This window comes from Haemorhous mexicanus, chromosome 10 (assembly GCF_027477595.1).
Source record: "Haemorhous mexicanus isolate bHaeMex1 chromosome 10, bHaeMex1.pri, whole genome shotgun sequence".
Classification (NCBI taxonomy): Eukaryota; Metazoa; Chordata; class Aves; order Passeriformes; family Fringillidae; genus Haemorhous; species Haemorhous mexicanus.
Genome location: NC_082350.1, coordinates 2,602,134 through 2,629,817, shown reverse-complemented (window position 1 = coordinate 2,629,817; position 27,684 = coordinate 2,602,134). Strand labels below are relative to the sequence as shown.

Below are 27,684 nucleotides of genomic sequence, written 5' to 3'. Positions count from 1 at the left end.
CTGCTTTTCTTCTCTCATTTAATGGTTGCTTCTCTTAGGTAAGCTAAATACAGTGGAAGGAGCTGTGTTTTGTGGGTGTAGTGGGAACATTGCAGGGTCCTCTGCCAAAAGTCATGCCTGGCCTGAAAATGGAGATGCTCACATTAGTAAGCTGCCCCATTATAACTGGAGCTGCAGTGCTCAGCTGGGTGTGTATGTGTCTCCTGCTGGCAGCAAATGTGAGGTTAGGTTTCAGAAAAGAGGAATATCTGATCATATCTACTTAATTCCTGGACACAAAAATATTTGTTGATGTGGCTTTGAGCAGGCTGCCCACTCTGGTGGCTGCTGTTTGTGTGCTCTGTAACTTGGTTAAAACCAAAGAGTGGAAATGCTGGTGTATCATTGTTCATGGAGAGCTAGTTTTCTAGGGACAGAATAGGTGAGGACTTAAACCCTGTTTTGCAGTGACTGCTGGCAGAGTCATCTCCTGCAGGAGCTGGGAATACATGAGAGGAATTAGAGGTGCCAGTATGAGGTGGGCAGGGGTGGCCTAACAAAGGGCAGAGCAGATGCAGCCAGTAATGTTCTGCATCTTAACTGTCCTTGAGACAGTGCTGCAGAGGAGCTGATGGCTGTGCATTCAGAGGTTCATGTCCCTGTGGCTCTGTCAGAGGACAGGCAGCCCTGCACCCAAGGGTGTGTCCCCAACACCCACACAGGCACCTCAGCCACAGCACAGTCTCACCCAGCTCCTGTCCTGCTCTGGGCTGGGGAAGCCAGCCAGGGATGGTAATGGGCCAGGTTGTGTTGCCCTTTGCTCTCAGGCTGACTGATGTGGAGGACATGAATGAACTCAAGTTCTTTGATCACCAGGGCTTCTCCTCACACCCTTACCCAGTTGCACTGGCAGCTTGTAGAAGGGCAGAAGTGCTGCTACAGTCATGATCCTCGTCCCTTTCCACAGGAGAGGTTCAGTGATGTGCACAGCCACCAGTGAAAATGTCATTTTCCTGTGCTCTACTCAACATTTGTAAAGATCACTGTAATAGGTCTGACAGAATTGTTTTGATGATCTTTTTCAAAGTATCCAGACCTTTCCGTAGCCCTCAGATTTTGGAAGAGGGATGTAAATCACAATTTTGCACAGGATTAGCCATCAGAGAGCATTATGAATCAATCTGATACTTTGTCTTAGTCACAGCCCTTCTTAGAACGCTGACCTACATATTACAGCTTTCACTGTAACTGCTTCACCAAGGACAGGCTTTGCTTCCCACTGTGAGGTGGCCCAGTGGCTGGACATGGTTGTGTTTGAAGAACATTCCTGGTGGCTTCAGATGTGCTTGAAGTCTGTGCTACTTGACTGGGTAACTTGTCAATGAAGTGTGAAATACAAGTGGTTCCTTTGAATGTTCTTTTAATTATAATTGTGCTGATAAAAAAAAACCTAGAAGATGAAATGAGATGCCTTCTGTATAAAGTGCTCTTAGATGTCAAGCCAGCAGGGATCATTGTTATCAGATCCTCTAATCACTTGCGTGATTAAAAACCTTGGAAAAACTTACATGTTTGAGCCACTTGGTTGTAAGTAAAAATGAAAGTTTATTCCCTTTCTGAATGTGTGCCGTAGCTCGGCCTTTGGTGAGCTGTGAACCCAAAGCTTCTGTACAGTCCCTCCCTGTGGGTCACTGATGGCACTGAATATGAATGCACATCTGCTGGCTCCACTTGCAGATGAGTTTTCCTGCTGATTCCCAGAGCAACGAGGTGAACGATGATGAAAAGGAGAGTCCAGAACAGTGTCTGCAAAGCAGTGACTTGGCTGATTTAATGCAACACTTGAGCCCATTTCTACCTGTCATTATGATTCCAGCTCTGCAGGGTAGAGTCTTTGGTTTGAAGGATGCTGGGAAGCCATGAGAAATCCATGTGTGTGTGCGCTTCCCAGCACGTACCTGTAGCATGGGCCATGGTGAAGGTCCTTCTGGGTGGAGTGTGTGTGTACAGCAGCATGTTCACATGCACTTCTTGGGTATGGAGCATAATTTGGCTCTGTGGCTGTCCAGGAGCTCTTCTGTGACACCAGAACAGAGGAGGTCTGCCTTGTAGTTTTTTGTCTCAGCAGGTTCCAAGAGGTGCCTTTGCCTAGCTGGCGTTTGCTGGTCCCTCTGCAGCATTTGGAAGGTCATGTGTTTGCCTGGGATGCTTGGCTTGGAGTTTCTCTGAAATTAACAGCTCTGCCACCAAGTCATCCAGTGGTCTTCAGGGTTTGCTTGTGGTGTGTTACTCACAAGTTCCCACAACCTCCGTTCTCAAACAGAGGTTGGTGTGGAAAGCTGCAGCACAGCATCTTGCAGTTTCTTTTTCTATAAATAGCTAAAATAAAAAGGTCTGTTTGAGAGATTGGAAACATTGCACATAAGAGCTCACCTTCTAACAGCAGTATGCTGAAGTTCAGGGAGGCCTCTGCTTTTCTACCTTGTGCCCCAGACTCCTGTGCCTGGGGATGGTTTGTCTGTACAGACAGAAGGGAGCTCTGTGCCACACTGCTGTTTCTCTGTGCTCCTAATGAGTGTTAGCTCTGGGAGCTGGCAGCTACTGAAAATGAGCTGAGCAAAGCTGCTCCTGGTACCTCAGTGCTGCTGAGGCCGTGGAGATCCCGAATGCCCCTAGCACAGGGTGCCTGTCTGTCTGTCTGTACATCCCACACTGATCCCTGGGCACTGGCAGGCATGTTTGTCACAGAGCCCACCTTGTGCCTGGGACTCCTGGGGCTGGTGGAAACTGGAAACAAGCTAATGCTCCCTTCTTTAATATTGCATCCATTCTGCTTACAGTGGCTGCAGCAGTTTGGTTTGTCAGCTGTAAAATTTTGCAGAAAAATAAGAGTTGTTGACAGCAGTGATTAATTTTTTAATATGCATTGCAGCTTGCCCTTTGTGTCTTTGTGGTACAGTGTTTGCTGATTAGGAAATCAGAGGGGTTCCAATCAACCTGACTGTGTTCCCTGGACTTTCTGTAAATGCCCTGTGTGAGCCAGCGGAGTCCCAGATGTGTGGGGAGCGTGTGATGGCCCTCACTGGGATGGGATGACAACAGAAAATGCTGTGGCAGTTGTGCAGCAACGACAGCTTTCTAAAATGGATCTCCTGGGGGCTAAAAGACATCTGTGGTCCTGGTTTCCTCCTGGTAATCTCAAGGACCTGCTTTTACCTTGAAATAACATTTAATGTACAGCATCAGAGTAATGACTTTTTTGTTCTAAATTTGTTTGTAAGGCAGAATCTTTAGGAAAGGCTACAAGTGGAGCTCTGTTGCCTGAGCTGCTCTCTTATGAAGGCATAGAGCATCCCAGAAGCAATTAGTTTATATCTTAAATGAATAAATTAATAAAAAACTTCTCAGAGAAGATATCTTCATGCTGTGAGCTGCATTGCCTTGCAAGACTGAAAATTTGGGTGTGATCCTTTGTTAACTAAGTTGGGTTAAAGTTTATTTACTTGGTTGGTTTTTGGTTTTATCTCCTTCCCTCACAGATTAGTTCTTCCTAAATTCAAGATTTTAATTCTTGTTAATTCTTGGTTATCCCTGTGACCTGACTGTGTTCCTGCCATTCTTTGTGCTTGCAAGGGGTCTTAAAGAAATTCAAAATTTAGATGTACAAGATTGTAATTGTTGGGATAAAATCTTCCTCTTGGTCTCATGAGACCCCTCCTGGTCTGGGGTCCCCAGCACAGGAAGGACATTGGCCTCTTGGAGCAAGTCCAGAAGAGGCCACCAGCATTATTAGAGGGATGGAGCACCTCTCCTGTGAGGAAAGGCTGAGAGAATTGGGATTGTTGAGCCTGGAGGAGAGAAGGGATCAGGGTGACCTCGTTGTGGCCTTCCAGTACCTGAAGGGAGCCTGCAGGAAAGGGGGAGAGGGACTTTTCACAAGAGCCTGCAGGGACAGGACAGGGAGGAATGGCTTCAAACTGGCAGAGAGTAAATTCAGATTGGATATTAGAAGAGATTCCTCTAATGAGGCCCTGGCACAAGGTGCCCAGAGAAGCTGTGGATGCCCCATCCCTGGAAGTGTCCCAGGCCAGGCTGAACAGGGCTTGGAGCGACCTGGGATAGTGCAAGGTGTCCCTGCCATGGCAGGGGAGGGGAACAAGATGAGCTTTAAGGTCTCTTCCAACCCAAAACCTTCTGAGATGAGTCTATGATGCTTTATATTTTTTGTGTTGCTTACATTTTTATATAGCTTTATATTTGTCCTTTTCCAGCAGAGCTTCAGTGTAAATAACTGTCAGGGAGTTGGACACTTTGTGAGTGAGATCCATTAGCAGAAATGTAGCGAAGATGGAAAAGTTGTGTTCTGGCTCCTCTGGGCTGGTAGTTCTGATGAATATTTGATGTCTTATGAGACTCTGGAAGGTGCTGGAAGGGTTTTGCTCTCATTCAGATGATGGTGTCTGTGAGTATGAAGCTTGTTTCTTATTAACAGCCATTCTTGCAATCTTGAAATCCACTTTTCACAAATGCTCATGTCCATGAGAGTGTTGCTTTTTTGGGAAGATCATCAGAGTGACTGGTTAACAAATTTATTCCAGAGCTTGATAACATTTATTTTGTGAAGTCTGTGGCTGCCTGGGGAGCTGCCTTGCACCTTTCTGAGCAGAACCCATTGTGGAGGGAAACCTCCTCCCCAGGAAGGGATGTGTTATGACTTGCTTCCAACTAATGCTGCAGGGACAGGTTTCAGTTGGACAGGGGGATTCCCAAAGGCAAAAATGGAATTGGTAGAAATAAGTGTTGCTTGTGCCTGTGACATGAAAGGGTATTTTTAGAGACATGGGAGTCCCCAGTCAGACAGGAAGGAAGAGCAGTGGCTGGGATGCCTTGTGTGATGGGTCAGTCATACTTTCTGCTAATGGGACAAAGTGAGGGATCACTGGCAGTTTTAGGCTCTTCAGATTGAATTTAATGTTTGATAAAGAACAGCTGTCCTGACTCCTGCAGACTGAGCAGCAGCCTGTGGATGGAGTAGCATCTAAAGGTGATGGAGCTTGGAGCTGGCAGTGGCTGCAGGTGCTGTGTGCAGGGACCACGGCCAGGCTGGGGTCTGAGCAGAGCACAAAGGTGGGAGAACCCTCTGGATGCCATGTAACTTTTTGCAGATTTATCTGCTGATTTTCAGAGCACTTGTTACTTGTATCTTCTGGTTTTTTTTTTTATGACGTAGTGTGGGTGTGGAGCAGCAATTATTTTAGGTTCTGTAGATGTGGCTCAGCAATTTCAAATGTGGTTAGAAGTGCGTTTTTAAAAATTGAGGTGAACCCCTTAAAGTCTGCACCTGGGGTAACAGTCAAATTAATTTTCAAGTGTTTTATCGCTCCACTCTCAATTTTGGAGACTCCTTACCACTTTGTAAATCACTTGGCAAAAGACCTGTCTCTTTCAAATGAACTGCATGTTCCAAGGTTAAGAAGCTTGCCTCGTTATTAGGGGAGTGCAGTTGGCTAACTGTTTATTAGATATTCATGGATGAATTGTTTAATTAGACAGATAATCGTATGCTTGCAATCTAAGGAGAAAAATTCAGAGAGGTTAATTAAGGAATAGTTAGAAAAATTGATGTCAGAAATGGTGCTACATTTCAGCCTGGACTCTCTTAATGAAAATTAGTTTAGTTCATGCTGGAAGTGAATGGAAATGAAGGAAATTTAAGCTTACCATGGCTACAGATGTGGGAGTGTACCAAGGTCAGCAATGCATATCAACTCATACTTTTAAAATTAATTTGTGGCACTAATTTGGCTTGATTTTTCCCATCTGTCTTCATGCAGACAACACTCCGGAAGCCTCGCTTATTTGAGGTATTGCAGAAATGCCTTTCCCCCCCCCCCGCCTCTTCTGTTCCTTTGCGACCTCTGGGCTGAGGTTTTATGCTGGGTGAGGACGGCAAGTCAAACCTGCAGGTGATGCTGCAGATGCTTAATTGTGCACCTAAACATTGTCCTGCTGCTGCCCGAGCTTCACATCTGGGAGGTGTTCTCAGGCGTGAAGGTCGTGTCCTGCTGCTCGTGGGGTGGGAACCGAGGACAGAAACACCGTGCTCCGTGGGGTGTCTGCCTCCGAGGCTGCGGGGCGGGAAGGGGCCGGCTCTGTCCCCGCTGTGTCCCAGCTTGTTCTGGCCCAGCCCTGCTCAGGTTGCCCGTGTGCCAGAGCCGGTCTCAGCACCTCGGCCGGGAGCGGATCGGGGCTGAGCTCATCGAACCAGTCGCTGCTGTCAGAACATCTCTGGTCTTTCTTCCCGCATTCTACCCACGTGGATTTCCCCTGGTTGCTGCAGCTCCCCGATCTGGAGAAAAACAAACGTGGGGTGTGTTTAAACGCTACACAGGGCTCCCAGTAAGTGGGGGGAGCAGCTGTGAGAGTTTTGCCAGCCCTCCACATTCCTCTGAGTGCTTGTGCTGTTCTTGGCCAGCTGGTGCTGGAGACTGCAGGATGGTGGTGGTGCCTTTTGGAGAGTGTGGACCACCGTGGCTGCCCTAAGCCCACCTGCCAGGGTTTCAATAACCACAGGCTGTTTGTGGCTTGCTTTTTCCAGCGCTGCCTGTTTTTCTGAAGTGAAGAACTCAGGCTGTGTGAGAAGGTGATCATATCCTGCTTCCCCTCCTCTGAGATTGCCCCAGAGGAGTGTTTTAATGCTGTGTCTTACAGTCTTGAAGTTGTTTCGGAGCATTTCCCGTGGCCAAATTCCCAGCAACCCACATGCTCCTAGAAGCCTTCTCTTCCTTCTGGTATTGCTCCTTGTAGCCCCCCTTCAGCTCCTGCCAGATTCCTAAGCAGCCATCTCTTAGACAGCTTTCAGTCTCTCTGGTTCTTGAGCATCTTTTAGCCCTCCCACATCTTTGGCTTTTTCTCTGAGGTTTCATGAAAACAAACTCTTGTGAAAAATAAAAATCCCAAACCAAAAATACCACTGTGAAAACCCCTACCCACTCTCCAAATGTCCAAATACATTCTGCCTCTTTTCTCTGTAGTTGCACGTATTATTTTTCACAAAACTGAATTTAGCTGTTGGTGTTATCAGTAGTTCTAATGAATTTTTTTATAGCCAGTTACCAGGAGACTATTAGCTGTGTATTTGTGTCAAAAAGTAGGTGTAATGGTGCAGAGCTGATGAGCTGCAGAAACTACCCCCTTTAAAAAGGCCTGTGGAGAAGCTAAATTGGAGAAAGAGATTCTTTGTCTCTGGTTTGGGGTGGAGGCTCAAGGAAGCTCATTTCATCTTGAGCAAGGTGGGCTTGAAATGGAAATATTGGTACTGCAGTACTTGGGGAAAGCAGTGAGAAAGTTGGTAGGTGTGGGAAAAGGATCCTGCTGGGCCATTGCTGGGATGAGGCTGTGGCTGGGTGAGAGGTTTGTTCAGCCATCACTTGCACAGGTCATCTTTCTCCATGGCCATGGCATGGCTCCTGCTTGTGCTGTGGCTGTGGGGCTTGGCAGTGTCCCTTTTGCTGCATCTTATCCTGGAGGTGTGGGGGAGACCAAGTCCTGCTTCAGCTTGCCTTGCAACAGGTGAATTTCTCTGTTCCTGAGAGCAAAGTCCAGCAGCAAGGGATTTCCTGTCCAGGGTATCCCAGTAATGTCCTGGTAATTGGGTCTGTGTTTCCCCAGGCCTGTGGCCAGCCTAGCAATAAGTAACTGGATTTTCATTTCCTACCCCTGTTCTGGGCAGCAGAGGTTGAGGTCTGGCAGCAGTGATCACATCAGTCTCAGATCCCTGACTAAGGCACTGCCTGAGTGCCTTTGCTGCTCTCGGTGTTCTTGGTCTCCAAGCCTCTCTTCTGCAGAAGGGGTGGTTTGGGGATTCTTGCCCTTCTGTGGTGCTGCTGAAGTTACAGTATTTGCACAGAGCCAATTCCTCTGAGATGATGATCATTCTTCTGTTTAAGCACGAGCTGCCAACTTACAGAATTAACTGCCAGTGGTCTGCAGTAGCCCTTGTCTTGTCCTAGAACTTGCTTTAATAAAAGAGAATAGGTCTTTAATGAAAGTGGAAGGACTTCTGTGTTTTCTCTGGAAATACAGAAGGGGTTGCAAAGCCAGGCTCTCAGAAGGCAGGACAGTTTTTAAGTTTACAGCCCAAATCTGACCTCTGTGCACTGCAGGTTCTGATTGCGTGGTTTCACAGCTGCTGCTTGGCTTGATGCTGCCTTGCTCACTGTGCATCACTGATCTGTATTTATAGTTGTTAGTTGGGGTTTTCATTTTCCTTTTTGCAGCTCTGAGGTTGTGCTTTACTTGTGTGCTTAAGCCCTGCCCTGAGAACACAAACACGAGTTGTCCAATATGCTCCTCCATGGTGCTGCTCATAAATGTCTGAGCAGCTGCAGTTCATGGTGTGCTTGTGGGAAAGCAGCTCTGTAAATGGGGAGCTGAGGCACGCACAGGGTACTCAGCCAATTCTAGGTGCTCTTTGGGGAAGCTGCCAGGAGTTCTCTCCTCTTCATTTCTGATGTCCATGAAGTGCAGTTCTGTGGCTGAGAGCTCAGCCCATGTGCAGAGCTGATCATGGGTCTGTCCTTCTGCCAGGGTCTGGCAACTAAGGATGTCAGAAGTTTATTTTAAAGTTTGTTTGGTTTCATAGCAGCTGTAAAAGAAGCAAGGCAGGAATCACTTTTTTGTCACCTTTGGTTTGCCTTTCCTGAGACTTTATCTGGCTTTTGTACCTTATTTACTACACCTTAAAAAAAAAAATCTGCTGGAAAAAAACCCCCACCCAGGTAAAACGTTATTTCAGTGCTGTCATTCATTGAGTGCTTCTGCTGTGTGAGAGGAGTATGCTGTGACAAAATGAGGGGCAGGATTAGGTCTTTTTTGTGTATTTTATGGAGAGAGGAGGGAGCTGGGCTGTCCACCACACAGGCTTATCCTGCCTGAATCATCCCCAGGCATGGGGATGAAGCATGGACAGTAAAACATTGACCTCCCTGTGGAGCCTTGGTGGGGAGACTAGGCTGTGCAGACAGGATTTGTTGGCTGGTTTACCAGGGGAAGGAGCCATGGGCTCTGTCAGTGACCTGAGAGCAGGTGTTTATTTGCTCCAGTCAGTGCTTTTCTTTAGGCTTGTTCCCAGCCTGCTTTCCACTCCTTGCCTTCGTGGTCTTCATGGACCAGTCCTGGTCTGAAGCTCTTCAGCATCCCATTCCACCTCTGGTCTGTGATGTTGTCTGGGTTTCACATCCCACTCCCCTGTGTCTGGTAGACCTGCTCCATCCTGGCTTCTTTGTTCCTCACATTTTCTCATCTGACTGACATGACCAGAGGGTACTGCTGTCCCTGCCAGTGGTGGCATTGTTCATGTCCCTGCTCCCCAGCCAGTGTCTGTGCCTCCCCCCCAGCCATGCTGGCCCCCATCTGAGCCTCGGTGCTTTGGGGCTTGGGGGCATTCCTGGCTGGTGCTGTGCTCTGCAGAGGCTTTAATGATTTTCCATTTAACTGTAATTAACCTGACAGACAGGGCTTTGCTTATTGTATTCTGCAGGAGTTGTGGTGGCAAGATTTCTAGCTTTGGGATGAATCAGCATTAACAAGGAAGCAGTAAACAAATACCATTTCTTTTACAAGACAACAGGCAGCGGGATGTTTTCCTCTGCCAAAGCTTCCATCAGGCTGTTGGTTAAGCTGTAGCTGGGAAGGTGGGAAGGAGAAATAATTCCTCACTCATAGGAAAAAAGAAAAGTCATAAGTCTCTGTTGACTACCAGTGGGAGGGATGCTGAATGACACAGGAGGCTCTTGCCTCCTCTTCCTCCTGGTGCCACAGTCTAGTCTGGTGATTACTGGCTGTGCACAGACCTGTCACATTGGAGCCTGGATGTTACTAGAGTGTATTAAATCCCTTCAGGCAGACAAACTCTGGGCTGGTACTTAATTTATAGCATTCTCCAGGATCCTTCCATATAGATCCTCTGTGTTAGGAGGGAAGAAGAATTAATGATAAATTAATGAAGACTTTTACACTGTTATGAATCAGGGGGTAATTTTAGGCCCCTACTTAACCTTGTCATCTTTCAAGCTTTTGCCTCTTTCAGTAATTATCTGCTTGTATTCCTGATGGTTAAATTTGCCATGTAGAAATGTTGTGTTGATGAATTCCTCAAATTCTGCTTTGACCAAAAGGCAAGGAGGTCTGATCACTCTGTGCTCATGGCTTTCAGAACTAGTGCTGAGAATTCAAGCTCTGCCAAGGGACACTGCCCACCCTGCAGCTGGTGGCTCTCAGCAGCCAGCATGGGCTCTGTGCACGTCTGGCAGGTGCTGGGCTCTCAGAGGTGCTCCTGAGCTGGCACTCTTGCTGTCCTGCTTTGCTCAGGGGCACATGTCCCCTTGATCCTTTTGCCTCCCAAAGATGCTGGTGAATATTTTTGAGTGTTTTGCCCTGTCAGCAGGAAGGAGTGGGTGGATGGCTGGGAAGCTCCCTTGGCCACAGCCTGGCTGCTGTGCTTCCTCTTACAGCTCTGTGGCTGCCCAGGCTCTGCCACAGCAGAAGTTGCATTGCCTCTGGTGGCATCCCTGGGCTCACTTTTCAGTCATCTAAAAAGGCAAGACTTCAGCAGGGAGCAGGTAGCCAGAGGTGGATTGTTATATGTTTTTAAAACTGCTGCCCCTGAAGAACTGCTGCCTGGCTGGACAACCAGTGTGCTGGCCTTGTTCAATTGTCTGTGCTTCTCTCCATCCCTTTTATCTGCCCTTTGCATCATTTTTCTCACTTAAATGCACCCTTTCTGCAGGCCACAAAGGCTGTTGTGAACACAGCCTGCAGCAAGGGCATCCTGCTGAGCTTGCAGGCTGGGGACTTCTAGCCTGGCATGTGAAAGTGCTGGGGCTCTGGCTCACCATTACTCATCCAGCCTTTCTGGGCTGCCTTACAGCTGTCCTGGGAGTCTGCCTGTGCAAATTCCCTCAGTTTTTGTGATGGCTGACCCCTTGCTCAGTGAAGTGCTTCTCAGGGATGCAGCTATGCTGAGGCACTGCTGCAGGCTGGCAGACACCAAGAATGTTATTTTTCAGTCTAGCAGGTAGCTGTTCCTGGTTTTTCCCTTTTGACTTGACCCTCAAGTATCATTCTAGCTTCAGTCTCTCATCTGGCAGGAAACTTCACCAGCCTGTGTTGGTGGGACTTCAGTGCTTGAGGTGGGACATTGTGTGCCAGTATCTCTGCATGGGCAGCACCCCTCTTCTTATAATAATCCTCCTTTCTTGCTTTTTACCTCTCTTTTCCCCTTCCTTCCTCCTTTTCTTCATCACACAAGATGTGTAAAGCCTAAGCTTACTTTTTCCTCACTGCTTTGCTTCCCCTGCTGTGGTGTGCTGCTGTGGGTTAGGGTCCCTTGCGTGGTTCCAGCTGGCAGCAATTTGGGATATGGACATATTGGGACCCCTTACTAAGCTGTGAGTGCTTGGGGTCCCTACTGAGAGCAGAAAGCTGAGCTGCTGGACTTGAGCATATGCCAGGCCATGCACATACGCTGGAAGCATGCCCAGGGCATGATGATTATGGGAAGCAGTGTTTCGTCAAGTGCACCGTGTGCTCTTGCTTGCTAAACAGTCTTGTGATTAATATCTTAGTTAAGAGGATTTTAGGACATGTGCTGCAGTTACACAGAGGTTCTTTCAGAAGTAGGGGAGAGGTTAGGAATATGAACTCTGTTAAGGCTCTTTGGTGTTTTCAGCAGGGGTCACCAGGTAATTGCAGTACATCCCTGCTCTGTTGTGTCAGAGTGGGCAGTAGGTTTTGCTTTGGATGGTTCAGTGGGAGAGGGATCCTTGAAGGGCTTTGCACATGTTTTTGTACAGGCTGCATTCATAAGATCTCCTTAGGGACCTGTAGCTCCAGCATTAAGGGTGAGTTCTTTTGCCCTGATGTCAGCATTACCAGCTTACCCTGGCTCCTGGCATTAGACTCTGGTGAGTTCTGCAGCCACCATGTGTTCACCAGAAGATTTTGCCTTCAGAACAAGGCTCTGTGTGGTGTTTTACTCAAGTAATGTTTTAAGGTGTCAGCACCTTGACTGTTGGCCTTATCCAGGACACATGGTGTGGACACAGCACTATCTGCATGCTCTGGGTGTTTCTGTGTTGCTGATTTGCTGATTTGTGTGGGCTTGGCTGGTGGTTGTAGTCTCCTGTCCAGTGGTTTCTGGTCAGTCTGAGGTGGCTGTCTAACATCTTCACCCTAATTTCTTTCCTAGGCTAGAGAACTCAATTAAAAGGGACATGGGAGGATGAAGATTTGCATGGAGAGCCCAGATGTGATGCCTGTGGTGGAATCTCCTACAGCTCTTACCTGGCAATCTGCTGCTGCCTGGAAGGGATTGACAGGAACCTCTGTGGATAGCAAAGGAACCTGGAGATGAAGGTGATGACCATGGCTCTTAATCTTTTTTTCCCTGCCCCTTTTATCACTTCCACATGTCTGCAGCAAGAGCAGAGCTGCTGTCAGCATGACAAGGCCACATACATTGAGGCATGGCTGTCTGCACTGGGGCTAGCTCATGTTACTATCTGGAAGGACAGTAAAGAAAACAGGGAGGGTTCCCTGATACTCCCTTAGAAACTATCCTATATTTCTCTTTTAAAGCAAAATAAGACATTTATTGGCCATGTATTGGTTGTGTGAGATAAGAGTCTGATATCCAGTGTTGATTCTGACTTGCATAAAATGAATGAGTACTAGGGCTCATTTTGGTAAAGCTTTCCCTAGAAGCCCTTTGACATTGCCTTTGGCTCTAGATTAGAGTCATTAGCTGCCTACTTACACAGCTGACCTCTGCTGATCATGCCTGAAGTGCTGCTGTTGGTGGTGCCAATTCTTCTCCTATCACTCTTCCCCCCTGGCCTGCCCCTTATCACAGCACTGCAGTCCTTTGGCTGTTGGCCTCGAGGATGATGAGCATCATGGGAGCCAGTGCAGTGACTGTTGCTGATGCTGTTGCTCCCTTTCTCTCGCTCATGGAAAAGCTAACTTGATAGGACCACTTTTAGAAGTAACTGCAAATGTAAGTATTGGGTTTATGGCTCTTTTCATGTGTGAAGGAGGTTTGGGAGGACCTCATTGTATAGCTGCTTCTCTAAATATTTAACTTGCTGGCATCAAGGGTGCCAGCTGTTGCTCCTTACCTCCTCTTCTGGAAACATGCTAATGCCCTCTCCTTCACTTAAAACCTGATCTTCAATATGGAAAATGCACCACCCTTTCTTACTTTCTGGCTGAGCAACACTCCTCTCTCCCAGTGTTGTGTTACCTTTAGCATTGCAAACAGTAACACTTGGGCAAGGGTGGTGGAGTTCCAGCAGCCTGCTTGCCTAGGGCCTGCTGGACTTCTAATCCCAAAGAGGGCAGAGAGCAGCCATAATCTGCACAGAGGTCAAGACAGAGAGCAGTGTGGAGCCTGGAGAGCATTGGCAGGAGTGGGAATGCTCTGCTGGAGGTAGGTGAGTAGAAAAGAAAAAGCATAGCCCTTTGCCTTGGGTATCTCTGGCAGCTGTTCTTTTCATGGGGAAAGAAGAAAACTGAGCTGGAGACAGCTTGATTTCTGGTTAGGTGGGATTTGGGTGGAGAATAAAGGATTAAAGAAGCAGGTCAGGCAATCCTCCACTGCAGAACTTCTTGTTTTGGTTTTTGTACAGAAACAAAGAGGTCTTTAGTTCTGGTTTTCTTCCTTGTTCTTCTGTGGAAGTCTGCTTGCTGGACAAAGATGTGACTTGGGGTGTGATGCCAGGTGTGGTGAGGTGGCTGGATCATGTGGACGTGGGAGCAATCCTCTCTGAGCCTATGGCAGCACAGGGCACATCCACGTGTGTGTGCAAGGCACAAATAGGGAGCAGGGACTGGGACTGCTGGCCTTGATTGGGTGCCTGCCTTTGGGACAGCTGAAACCCAAGGCCAAGCTGACTTCTCAACATCAGATACACTTCTTATGTGGGGATATTCCTTCTCTTAATGAGCACTGGCAGCACTGAAGAGTCACCTTCTGTTTGTGCCAGAACTAAATCTTGAGCCCCTTTTGAAATGCTCAAAGTCTTCCTTGTCAAACAGTCAAACCCAGCCCTCTGTTTCTAAGTCTGGTTTCAGACTAGGGAGGCCTGGTTAGGCCTGGCTTGCAAGATGGCAAGGCTGCAGGAGGAGATGGATATTTGAAAACCAGCAAAATGATATATTTGGTCGGTAATATCTGTATCTCTGTCCAGCCTCTTCTCAGCAGTGAAGTGGAAAAGGGACTTTCCTTTGAAATAGGGAAGTAAAACCAAAAATAGGCACATACCCCCCTTCATGCCCCAGTGTTCCCTGTGGCTGTGTGGGAGCCTCTGACCCCCTCCTGCTTTAGAAAGGGGCAGAGCCTGCCTGTTGGAGCAGAGGATTTGTTGATTGTTGGACACGGATGGGCAGAGGAGAGGATGGGATGTGCTTTGGTGTGTTGTGTCCAGCTTTAGGAGTGGCTTTCCAAGGTGGGTGTCCTCACGTGGACACACCAGCAACAAAGCCTTTGGCCATGTACTGAAATAGTTTCCCTTCAGGATAATGGGGTGATGCACATGGAATGGTATTGTGTAAGATAACCAGCACAGTTAATTCCTCTTGTGCTGAAGTGCAGTGTGAACCCATCTGCTTGGTTTGACTGCAGTTTCATGTGTGCTTTAGAGGAGTCCCACCAGTGCTATCAGTTTTGAGCAGCTCTGTCAGGATCTGGGTGTTGGTGTATGTGGCTCTGTGACCTCTCCACACTGGTGCTCACTCTGTTTCTGTGTACTCCTGGCTTGTCCTCTCTCTGAGGTCCTTGCTGTGGCAGGTAACTCTCATCTCATCTCAAGTGCTTTGCACTTGAAACATTTTCTGGGACTTGTGCACAAGCTCTGAAATGCATTGGTGAGCAGAGGCTGTGAGCCCAGAACAGGCTTGCATGCAGTGGATCTGGGAGAGGTGGGGGGAGAAGCTGACCAAACCTGAAGAAGAGGGAAGAACTTCCAAGAAGGAAGGTTAGTGGAGGGTAGAAAGAGAGCTGGTGGTGGGATCTCACCAAGGCAGGAAGGCAGAAGCTGCCTTCCTTCACCAAGGAAGGCCTTCAGAAAGGCCACAGAAATTAGGGCATCCCCTTATGCTGTATGGATGCTGGAAGGGATGTGAGGGGCCTTAGGAGAAGATCTCTCAGAAGGAAGAAGAGAGTCCTGGAGATGCAGACAGTAGGAAAGCGCCCAGTTTCTCGTGGCTAGCACCTCCAGCCTCCCTCCCCTGCTCCACGCAGCGCTGTGCATCCCCGGACCCTGAGCGCAGCTCTTCACGAAGCCCCGTGCTTGGCGATGGGCGCTCCGCAGCAGGGAGCGGCGCCCGGGGCCGCTGCTCGGCGGGGCCGCTGCTCGGTGGGGCCGGGCAGAGCAGAGCCCGGGGATTTCACCTGCCCTGGCAGCGGCAGCAGTGCCGCAGCCACGTCCAAGGCTCTGCGGGAGCCGGCGCCCCCCGACAAGTGTGTGGGGAATTTCTGCTCTGCTCCCCCGCTCCCACGCGAATGATTTTTCACCTCTTTGGGCCATAATCTGCCAAGATCTCTGAAAGGGCTCTGATGTTCAGTCAGCTTTTAAAGACCTCCCAAAAATGGCATGGGAGGTTTGCTGCAAGCACTGGTGCTTCCCCTGTTTGAGATGCCTCCAGATAATGCTGTACAGAGATCCAGACAAGATAAAGAACCTATGAACTAGGGCTGGCTTACAATTTTTAGCCTTGTACTTTGGGGAAAATTACCCTTAAATTACTGTTCTAACAGACTTCAGAAAATATTTATCAGACTGATGTATTTAAATCAGTGATTTCTATATTTGTTACTTTGGAGTGAGGATGAAAAATTCAGAGCTAATGCCATGTGAAAGTAATTTCCCTTGACAACACACAACTCTGGCCTATATGTGTATTGGACATCTTATGAAAAAGCTTTTATTTCTGAAATGTCACTGTATTATGAATGCATAATTTCTTAACTCAAAAATAGAGGAGGCTATATATGTAAATATGTAAGTACATGATTCATTACAAATCCAAGAGAGAGTACATGTTTCAGTGGCACAGAACCACTTTAGCTGAATTGGCCTGATTCTTCAAAAATAATTAGAAAAAAGCCCCAAACCAAAAAAAAAAACCCCACAAAAAAACCAGTGAAATGCAAATTAAAAATCCTAAAATAGTTTATGACAACTTTGCTAGGCTGCTCTGCTGTTTTTCTTTGCTTTACTATTAAAGTGCTGTGGTTCCTCTTAAATGGGGAGTTATTCTAACCAGCATACCCAGGGCTTGAGGATTCTTTTCCAGTTTAGCCTCAGGGGATACAGCATGGCAGCATGAGGAGGGTAAAAAAATTGTGTGCCTCTTGTCAGGAGAGATCCAAGGACTTTTTACCTTCAGATACCTGTGCAAGCTTAAAACACAGTATGGTAGCAGCCAAGTTCCCATCCTGTTAACCTGGAGGGGAGTTTTTGGAGAGGAGAGTGAGGTACATTGCTGTTAAGGATCCTTTTGGCAGGAAAAGGAAGGAAAGGGAAGATGAAGGGTCACCTGAGATCACCTCCCGTTTGAGTTTCCCATCTGAAGTGCCTAAAAACTTGTCTCTTGGCAGGTATGCAGATTTGTTTGAATAAAATTAATGAGTAACTTTTAACCTGAAATTTGGTTGAGCCAGATCAAATTGTTTAATGTTCAGTGAACTTTAAGCCCAGTACTTTTCCAGTTTGAGCTTGGATTGGATGTTCAGCAGCAAGGAGAAATGGCCTTGTGCTAGAGGTGACATCAGATCCTCTCCCAGTCCGGAACACTGTGGGATGGTGAGGCACTGAGTGAGATCACTGCTGTTGGAAACACCAAACAGTTCTTGCTCTAAAGCAGTTAGGCATGGTGTCCCCCCAGGGTGTCCTGCAGCTGGCAGCCACCACCAGCTCATGGAAAATCTCTGCTGGATTTCTGCAGCCTCCTGGTCTGCACTGGGGTGCATCTATTCCAGGCATGACAGATGCCTCACTTCTGTGTCTGGGGAGAGTTCCCATTACAAAGGAGGAAGTCTGGTGTCTCTGTGGCCAGGTGGCACTGGGTGGCCAGAAGGAACTGTGTGTGCTTGTGGGCAGGAGTCCAGCCCTTGGCAGTAACATCCTTCTCCCATTCCTCCATGTACCATCCTTCCTTGCATATCGCATCCATCCTTCCAGCAAAGGGCTGCCTGAGAAGATGAGGACCTTTCATTGCTCTGGGAGGCTCAGAGAGCTTTTTTTAAGTCTTACAGCCTATTTCTGAGACTGCAGAAATTGTTGTACTAAAGGCAGTATGAGAGCCAATATTGAATGGAGGAGATTAAAAAAAGTCTGGTGCCTCCTTTACTGCTTTAGGGAGTAACTTCTGTTTTTGTTGGCATTATCTGTCTAGATCTCTCAAAGTCCCACGTACATAAAATGTCTTAAATACCAGAGAGCAGAAAGCTGCCTGCCTCTGGGAGTGGGGGTGTGGTTCAGATCCATGATGGATCCATCCACTTGTCATCTGCAAGCTCTGCTGCCCGACTTGGTTCTGAGGTGCTGACTGTAGGAAGTGAGTGACATGTTTGGGAGCAGGAGCTGGGTAGTGCTTTCCAGGCTTCACACCTGTTTTTCTGGTGGTGAAGAAAGCAGGCTAAAAACACTGGGAGGAGGTGATAAAAGACATTAAAGTGGCCTTTATTGCCTTCCTGGCCTCTCAGAACCCCAGTAAGCTCTACGTGTGTTTCAGGCATGGTCCTACAGCAACTGTGTAGACTTCTTGTGTTTCAGACCAATTCATGCCATGCCCATAGCAACACTGATCTGTCACTGGGATGCTGTTAGGGGTGTAAGTGGGAAAGAAAAAGGGAAATTCTTTGGCTGTGATGTATGTGCACCATGGAGCTGCCAGATGGGTAGCATGCTCTTTTTGGGTGCTTACAGCTGGAGGTGGTGCTAGGCTTTGCCAGTCCTCCATCCTCCCAAAGAGTGGGGATTGCACATCAGAGAGGCACCTGTTTGTTCTGCAAAGTGTTCTCCATGCTGGATCCTTAAGTGGGGGCCATAGTCTTGGGTTTGGGCAGGAGGTACTGCTGAACCTGCTTTTCTTTCCTAAGCATCTGGGAGGATGCTGAGGGAAGAAAATAGCAAAGAGGTTTCAAATTCAGGCTTTCTCAGGAAGGTTGCATTAATGTTTCCTGTTCTTCTAAATAGGTACATGAAACTTTGAGGGTGGAGGAGTGTCTTAAACTCTTTAAATGTTTTTACATATGTCTAGGCACCTAGTTTTGTGCTATGCATTTGTATTGCCTATGATTTATAAAATAGAATTATATTTAGGCAAGGCTGCTTCCCTGGCAATATTTATGTGAGCTTAATGACAGTAGATATATTTGAAATGCTGATACAGGGGAACAGTGTTCCCAGACAAATGTGTTTAAAAAACAGAGGAGCACTTGCTGCTACTACTGAAGTTCAGCCATGCCAAGAGCTCTCTGTGTGAGGAGGTGACTTGATGTGCTTTGGCAGAAGATAGTTGACATCTGCTACTGCAGGTACTCTGACTTTTGAGAACCTGGCTGCTGCTTCAACAACAAATGACCCCCAGGATCATGGGGTACACTGATTCCTGTGTGTCTGCTGCCTTGGCTGCTCTGCTGCAGCCTGGCACTGAGCTAGGACCTGGGCTTCTCAACAACTTGAGTTCAGTTACACCTGGCTTTCCTCTGGTTGTCTCACTTTAACCAGTGGAAATGGTGATATGAGGTAGAAGTGGTATCAATTAAGCTTTCCAATTGCTGTGGTTATGGAGACTAAACCAAGTGGTTTTGATTTGTAGAAAAACATGGGGTTTTTTTCCTGCCTGCCTTCTTATCAGAGACAGAACAATAAACTCTAATTTTGAAGTTTCCATTTGTCCTCCATGCCTCAAGTTCCTTGCGTGGAAAGGAACTGCTTTGATTTTTGCTGGATAGAGAATTGAACTGCTTGTTATGTGGTTCTTTTTACCATTTCTCTGGTAGTTATTTCCTTTACTGGGTTCTAGTGGGTGTCCTTTCTAGTGCTCTTTTAATTGCCTCTAGTTGCCTGTCTCTCTGGTCCTTTTACTCATCACCTGATAATTTTTGATAAACAGTCTTCACAGCTGTAGGTGTCTTTGCAGTATAAAATAGATTTCTTTGTGAAAACCAATTTATTTTAAATGTAACACAGGAAGTGTTTTGCTTAACATAGAGTAGTTTGACTAGGGCTTTCTGAAGTCAGCGGTGAGAACTGACACTTTGCTTCTTTCTTCCAGTGAAGTTAGTGTGGTAGAACACTGCTGTCTGTTGAGTGGCAGCCATGCCTTCCCCAACAGGGATGAACTCAGTATGTAGAGAAAAATAAAACTTGGTAGTGCTATTGGACTGAAAACCAGCATTGGTAGGTCCAGACTTAAGCAAGTTTATTTCACTTAGTGAGAGACTAGGTCTGAAGTTAAATTGAATTAGTCTTTTTGAGCAAGTCCTAAAGAGTTACTGCGTTGTCCTTGAGTCATAAAGATGTTTTCCCCACTTGCAAAGGGCTGGTGTCTGATGTGTTGTCCTGAGGGGTAGTGTCTGCAGCTGGCACACAGGGAATTTATTGTCCTGGGGCCACAGAACACCAGTTTCATGTCTTGGCTCACAGCAATATTTGCAGAGGTGTTATGTTAGTGTTGACCTGCCACACACTGTTAATTTCAAACATAGAAGCATCCCCTGTTCATTCTGAAGGATGAATGTCATAGAGGAACACGTGCTTGGGGGGGAAGGATTTCAAGGTGTAATGTTCCATGTAAAGTAAATAGCCACAAATGAGCAATTGCATCCTGGTCTTTAAAGCTGGGCAGGGTAGGGGGATTTTTGCTGGCTTCAGTGTGGGGATGGCTGTGATAAAGCTGACTAATGATGAAATCCTCACTCGTAAAGCCCTGACACTGGGGCTCTGGGTGTGGAAGAAAAAGCATCATTTTCAGGAGTTGGTGCTGTTCATGCATGTACTTTTCTCCAACTGAAGGTGAAATTTGCAGTTTTAGAAATGGGAAAGGTTTGTTGCTGAGAGGGGTCTCCGGGTATCTTGCTGAGTGAGACCCCAATGGGTGTGTGCCCATCAGGAAATGGCTTCTGTGCTGAGCTGCCATGGTGGCTCCTGGTGACTGCATCCAGGTGGGAGCATGCTGCAGGAGAGCAGAGCTGGCCTGGGGCACGGAGACACCCCATGCAGATGGGGTCTCTTTCCTGTCCATTGCTGGAATATTCAAGGAATATTCAGCAGTGTCTGTGGGGTAGGAAGGGGGGTTTTTTTAAGGGACACGTGCTGGTCCCACCAGCTGAGGGCTTGGTCCTGTTACAGAGTTCATAAACATGCTGTGCCTCTGGGGGAGTAACGCAGCAAAGAGGATGCTGAGCATGGTCCACTACATTCACTCTTTATTTGGCTCAGTATACTTCATAACTGGAATCTATATTATCAGCCACTAAAAGCACCTGTAGTATTGTCTACAAGGGTCTCAGGATGAGGGAAGAGACGAGAAAGTTGACTCCATGTATCAGAAAGCTTGATTTATTATTTTATGATAGAAAATATATTAAAACTATACTAAAAGAACAGAAGAAGGGATTTCATCAGAAGGCTAAGCTAAGAATAGAAAAGGAATGAATAACAAAGGCTTGTCTCTGACTGAGACAGTCTGCTCAGGTGATCTGTGATTGGCCTTTAATTGGAAACAACCAGATGAGACCAATCACAGATTCCCCCTGTTGCATTCCACAGCAGCAGATAAGAATTGTTTACAGTTTGTTCCTGAGGCCTCTCAGCTTCTCAGGAGGGAAAAATCCTAAGGAAAGGATTTTTCATAAAACATGTTGGTGACAAGCACCCTCTATAGCAAGACTAAAACATAAACCTTTAATTAGATGAAGTGCTGATAAATCTGATATCCTGGATTTATGTGGTGTCCTGTGGCTCAGAAAGCAGTTTTAACTTGTAAATATTATTGTTGTTATTGTTTGGAATACTTTCATGGTAGAACTCCAATATATGTATACCATGGTTAAGATACTAGATCCATATAAAATACTTAGTATATAATTATTATATATAAAAAAGCTGCTGCCTTTTAATGAGGGCTGAAGGGGAGGCAGAGTGCTAGGCACAACCATCCCCCAGAACCAACATGGCATGTAGAAAAGAGCAAGAATAAAGGCTGACACAGTCAGAAGTAAAGGCTTCTGACGTATATTAAATCCCAGTGTTTGTTGACGTGTAAAACTGAAATGAAACACATGCTTAAATTTACCCCTGTGCCTCCCCCCAGAATCTGCCTCTCCTGTTCTCTTGAGAAGATTTTTTTTCAGCTGTGACAGCAGCATATTTTCACTGGCACATGCAGAGGTATTTAATGCAGGCAGGGCTAACTGATTGATTTATTTCATTACAAGTGACCTGTATAGCTCCTCAATGTGTCAGCTGAAACTTAACTTGTTTCTCATGTAAAATGCTTTTTTTTTTTTCCTTCAAATCTCTGTGTAAAGTTTCCTTCTTCCCTTTGTTTTGTTCTGTTTAGTGGCATTGGAAACACCTAAATATATGGCTCAACAGATGTTTCATTTTCACAGCACAGTGATATTTTGGAAAGAAACCAAGAATTGCTAGAAGCAAACCTTCTCTGCTTATATGTTTACAAAATCATGATACACACAGTTGAATTAACAGGCTGGGCTAAACTTGGCTCCAGAGGGACAGACTTTTAGCTTGGAAAGTGTTTTATCACCTTTCATCTGGGGTATCCAGCATGTGGTAAGTATAGCTTCTTCATCTGCAAAATGGCATGAGCATAGTTTGTTTATTACTATTAAGGGTCTTGATAAATATTTTTTTTTCCCTCAGGAATAGGGGATTTTAAGAGCAGATACAGTTTTGAGGTTACTTTTTGAATCCACATTTTTTCTCATCTTAGGTTTCCTTGAGCATGCTATTTTGAACAGAAGAATTCAAGCCATACATTCACATGTCTGTCTTCTTTTCCACAGACATGGAACTTTTTCACCCTCTGGTACCAGCCACTGTTCTTTTCAGAGATGCTTTACAGTGGCTGCTAGGTGGAGGAAAGGGTTAACATTTAGAATGTATCAAAAAAATACAGGAAGGTGTAGTTAAGAATAAAATCTTCATATAGGGCAGCATAAAAACATTCAAGAATACATCAGGAGAAGTTGGGAACAAAGCTTTCCTACTTTGTGGGCAGGCACAGCATAATTGTGGGTGCAGATGGGTATGCATAAATGAAGGAAATCTGGAAAGAAATGTAAATGCTCTGAGTTTAAATATGAAATACTTACCACATTGGCAAGTTGTTCCTCAATCTTTTTTTTTTTTTTTTTTTAGATAATGTGATAAGTATAAAAATGTGGTAAGTAAAAAGCTTTTGTGCATCTATCAGAGAGAAGAAAACTGCAGCTGAATTATGCTGATGTATGAATGGCAGGACCTAGAAGAAGCATGATAGACCAGGTGGATGTGATTCCTGCATATCCTGTAATCCCTAGGGGATTTAAATTAAATTAACAGTGTTACTCACCATGGTTATGTTTGAGGGACTGTGGTAGGATCCATTGCTTCAGACCAGTAAATGTAATTAAAATGACACCTGCAGAATATGTAAGAAAAAATGAAGAAGTCTCATCATGTGTTTGTTGAAGGATCACATTTCAAATCTATCTACGTATTTCCTCTTCTGTCATTTTCAAAAGGTTGTGAACATGCAGAGAGGGAAGCCTTGAATTTTCAAGGTTTTTCTGAGATTGCTCACCAGGCACCTCAGAAAAAGCCACCCTAAGCTGTCGTGGGATGAGAGGGTTCCTGTCCTGGATTGGTGGCTGCCTAGCAGGTAGGGAAGCAAGAGGTCAGGTTTCACAACATCACAGAAGGCCCACAGGGATTTTCTGGGATCCCCACTGGTGAATACTGATAAGGGATCTGCAGAGGGGAGAAGGAAGGGCTGAGTTCTGAGCTTGGCTGTCTTTGTCACCAGAGGGGCTGCTGGAAGCAGGGGAAGCCCTGAGCAGCTGCAGAGGGCTCTGGTGATCCTGGGTGGCTGGGCAGCACAGGGGCAAAGGAAGCTTCTGCTAGCAGGGGGAAGATAATGCTCTTTCAGGTGGATTTGTTCCACCCCGCACCAGGGGCAGCTTGCAAAATCACCTGAAGTCACTGCAGATTGTGTAGAGATCAGGGCTCAGAAGTGGTCAGGAGGGGAAATGAAGGAAGGAAGTTTCACAAGGAGAACAAATCAGTCCCATTGTTGTGTTGCTGCTGGACCATGTGGTGAGAGCACGTTCAGCGGGGGTGGCCGGCGAGCCTGCCCCGAGGGACGGGCACGCCCTGCCGATGGTGCTGGGAGGCTGAGCAAGAGCATCTGCAGTGTGCAAAAGGTGCTGTGCAAGGAGCAGCTGGAACAAGTGGGACAGAGCCTGGAAAAGCAGAGAGAGGAGGGGTTATATGTGCCCTGTGTGCAGCTGCAGAGTTCCTTGCCTCAGGCTGTTAGGGAAATGTGAGAGGTTTCAAGAGCCAATGAAACAAATGTGCAGAGGATGGGCATTGCTACAGCTGATGACACGACTTTGGGGAAGCTGTGTGCATTTCCTCGAAGAAACAATCTCGTACTTTTGTCCATACTCGTGGTTTGTCTCTACCGGCTGTAGGAGACAGGTATGGGCTGCTTAAGGTGAGGATACTTGTTAGCATTGTTAGGCTAAATCTGTGGGATGTGGAAATCAAGATTGCTGCATGTTCTCTGCTGTGGCATTGCTGGCTGCAGCTCCCTAGGCAGACAGCAGTTTCTGGGACACCAAAGAAGCAGGATTTTCACACTCTTGTGTACTTTGCTGGTTTAGGACCTGAGACCAGTGAGATAATTGGACAATAAAGTTTAAGAGTGTGTGGACAGAATGTGACTGCCTTGAAGATATCACGTCCCTCACTTGTTCTCTGCACAGGATTAATTTATTCTCAGAGGACTTGCTGTGTGGGCTTAACATGCCAGCCAGTGCTGCACACTACAGCTGTGACAGGTTCTGGGTTTCAGGGTGGCAGCTCTTAAAGTCTCAGGTGTGTAAGGTTCTCTGTTTCATGGTCACAGCTATTTGTTTAAGTCTCACCTGTATCAGATTCTGGGTTTCAGGGTGACAGCTATTTGTTTAATTTGTTTTATTTGTATTTTTCTAGGTTTGGGGGATTTTTTTTTTTTTGTCCTTTCTTTCCTCATACTCATAGCTGACACCTTGTGTTTTGGGTATGTGGCAAGCTTCCAACACCTTTGGAAAAGTACCTTTGTACTGACCAGTGCCAGACAGAAGTGCACACAAGCAGCCATTTGTGGGCTATCCTACTTTGCCCAGAAGAGCAGATTCTTCTCTTCTCCACTACAGAGCTTTGGTGGCAGAATGCTTGAGAGAGACCCCTTCTCAGGGCACTGCTTGTGCAAATAAAATAAAATAAAATCCTATCATGTGAAGTTGTAGTAATAATTAAGCTGAATTGCAAAGTATCCATGGGGAACAGAAGGTATCTTGAGACGATGTGGCTCTGCTAAAACATGTTTGCAGAGCCTACTTTGCCAGCTTAAAAATCAAAGCAAACTAACTGTTCACATTGCAGTGGCATGTACAGTCAGAGGTGGGGATAATTTGTGCAGAAGATGAGTTCTCCAGGTGCCCTTGAGTAGCCTGGAGAGGAAAGGAGTTGTTGTGACTTGCTGGGCATCCTGAGCTGTGCACCACCACAAGAAGTGTCTCAGCAGGAACTCGCAGAGAGCTGTAAAGTTGTTTTACTGCAATGAGCCTGCCACCCTTCTAGATGATTCAAGTGTGAGAAGCAAAAGGTGATGCTTACTGAGATGTGCCTGCTGTCACCTCCACCTGGAAATCCCTCAGGAGACGTTTTTAAAGTCAAAAGCAGGGCAGAGTCCTTCAGGGCCTGGAGGAAGGAGCTCTGCAGGGTGGAAGGCTGAGTCCTTCAGGAGCAATGAGCTCTGCTCTGCAGGGTGGAAGGCTGCTGGGCACCCCCAGCAGTGCTGAGGCTGTGTCCCCCCTCCACAGAAGGTCTTAGTTGGGTGTTCTGGAAGTCAGATCCTTGCCTCTTGTAAAGGGATCCAGCGTGGATAAAGCCAGGCTGGGGCTGTGTGAGGCTCAGAGGGAGGTGTCTCAGTTGGGCACTAAGCTGACACTGGACAGCTCTGCTTTGGTGTTCCCCTGGGTTTGGAAAGCATTGCTGTGTGTTGTAGCAGGCACAGGGCCTGCAAGGCCACCCTGGCGTTCAGCAGCCTAAGATAGGAAATGCCTAGTCATGATGACTGGACCTTAGAAGCCCCTCTCCCTGCCTTTGGACCCTTGCTTATTTCTCTGTAAGGTCACTTTCCTTTGGACACTCCCTAAAACTCCTGTACCCTATATGAAGAGCTACTCTTGCCCAGTTTGTTAGAAGATGCTGTCCCTGAGACCTTTGCAGAAGACCAATAGAGGACACCTCTGTGGAACCTCACACAGCGCTTCTCCTCTCTCTCCCTGCATCTGCCAGAGGCACTTAGCAAGCTAAAGAGCTGAAACCACCTAATGAGCTGATAATCACTAAGAGCTGAAATCTCTTTAGAGCTGAGCTTGCTAAGGTATCGGCTGGGAGCTGCTGGGAGCCGGGGCAGGCTGTGCCGAGCAGGACTGTGTATCCGGCCTCAAGGCAGCCAGCCGGGGATACCTGGGAACCCGAGGCTCGCCCTCCTGTGTGGTTTGCCAGCAGAGCCCTGACAGTGTGGAGGCACTCAGCACTGCTTTCCCCATCAGCACATGGCTGTACAGTCACCTGCCTCCACATGGTGCCTTTTGCTCTCTGTGGCACCGGAGTTGTCCCTGTGGGGTCCCAGCTGCAGAGGTGGTGGCAGGAGACAGCAGGGAGAGGCTGAGAGCCCACAGCAGGACAGGAGCTATGAACAGCATGGGCTACCTTACTCCTGGTATAAATGAGAAGCTTGACTAGGCCAATATTCAAGCAGCAATCAATTTATTAATTAATATGGTAAAGTATGAGCAACACAGCGCTGGGTACAGTGGGGGAAGTTTTCCCTCCAACTGCACACTAATACTTGGGGCTTACAGGTATTTATTGGGGTACTCATAAGCTTTCTCAGCAGTCTCTATTCCCAATTTTTACTCATCAGCAGTTTCTATTCCCAATTTTTACGATACAAATTCTATACACTATTGTGATTTAGTTTTTCTCAGGATGTACATCCCAAAAGGAGTATCCCAGGTGGTGGTGGTCTGGTTTCTGAAAGAAGGAAGGAGTATTCCATCTGGTGAGGTCCAATCTCCAGATGTGGGTCCACCTTTTAATTGCAAGGACTATAAATCTCATAACAGTGATGTCCAGCTTCCCTTGGTTGAAACTATTAATCCTTGAGTTGATGCCCATCTTCCTTTCTCAAGCTGTTTTTCACTGTTTTGTTAAGGTGTGAGATAAGCATATTTCCTTTTTATATGTATTCTAAAGCTATAGTTTCAAAGATCCTTACTACAAGCAATACTCTAAAATTATACTTCAAAAGGTTATTATTGCAAAACTCTTTAAGGCTTGGCTACAAGCAGAAAGTTCCTGTCAAAAAGCAACATCCTTAAAGCTTTAATTCAAATGCTCCTCCATCAACTTAAGACTCATACAGGTTAATTGCAAACTAAGGATAGGTTCAAAGGCCTTCTTCCATGCTTTACTTTTCTCAGTTATTATTAGAATTCATCTTTATAACTGTTCCATGGTTGGTTTCCACACATATTACAATCACAAATACACACGCTGCCTGTGTGTACCTGACACGAAACACAGCTCTGTATTTCACACTCCTGACAGAACAGAACATGGGGTGCCCTGCATCCCCTCCTGGTGCCCCACCTCTCCAGACTGCTGTACCTCTCCTGGTTCAAAAAGACTTCAGTGTGCCCTTCTAGTGCATTTGTACTTAGGGGAATGAAAATTTATACAGTCTGTCAAGGCAGAGCAAATAACTTCAATAAAAGCTGGAACTACTTGCATTTCTTGGATCTTTTTTTGTTGCTGTTTTTCAAGAACTGGAACACAGCAATATTTGCTTTTTCATTGTGGAGTGCTCTATGAAAAATAATTTTGTTCCTTAATAAAGTTAAAATATAAGTTTTCAGCATTAGGATGCTTTAATAATTTAGTATTTAGTCTTGTAAAGGATAGCGTTTGTAATTAAGCTCATGTGGCATTGTATTGACTCAGACTTCCTGTAAAAGCAAACTGCTTTCTTGATTTCTCAGTTAATACTGTCACATCTCCCTTTCTCTAGCTGCATTTCTTTGGCAGAGTGAAACTGTAAAGTCTAAACCACATTTATCTATTTTGTGAAGACTTATGGATTAAGATATGTTTTTTAAAGCAGCTTTCCATTTGTCTTGTTCCAAAACAGCAGGGAGTCTTCTCTGCAGGAGTGCCTGGATTGCTCAGGGATAGGCAGCAGGATAGTTCGCTGGGAAAAGTTAGCTTTTTCTTTTCCCCTGTTCACTGTGTTAAGTACCAGCATCAGGTTATTTCCCTTGCTGTATTTTGGGTGTATCCAGTACTCAGGATGGAT

General features: G+C 46.4%; 1 protein-coding gene across 6 annotated transcripts in view; it reads left to right on the top strand.

The window, feature by feature from the left end:
• The window catches only part of ST6GAL1 (ST6 beta-galactoside alpha-2,6-sialyltransferase 1), a 45,813-nt gene that overhangs the window by 2,062 nt on the left and 16,067 nt on the right, over positions 1-27,684 (top strand). For 2 of the 6 annotated variants that reach the window (XM_059854940.1, XM_059854941.1), the window contains exon 2: positions 12,230-12,396. The gene's annotated coding sequence lies outside the window, so the exon portion shown is untranslated. Of the gene's footprint in view, positions 1-12,229; positions 12,397-12,892; positions 13,037-21,664; positions 21,846-22,798; positions 22,936-27,684 lie in introns of all 6 variants that reach the window. The other 4 variants (XM_059854943.1, XM_059854942.1, XM_059854944.1 and 1 more) reach the window with 4 other exon arrangements.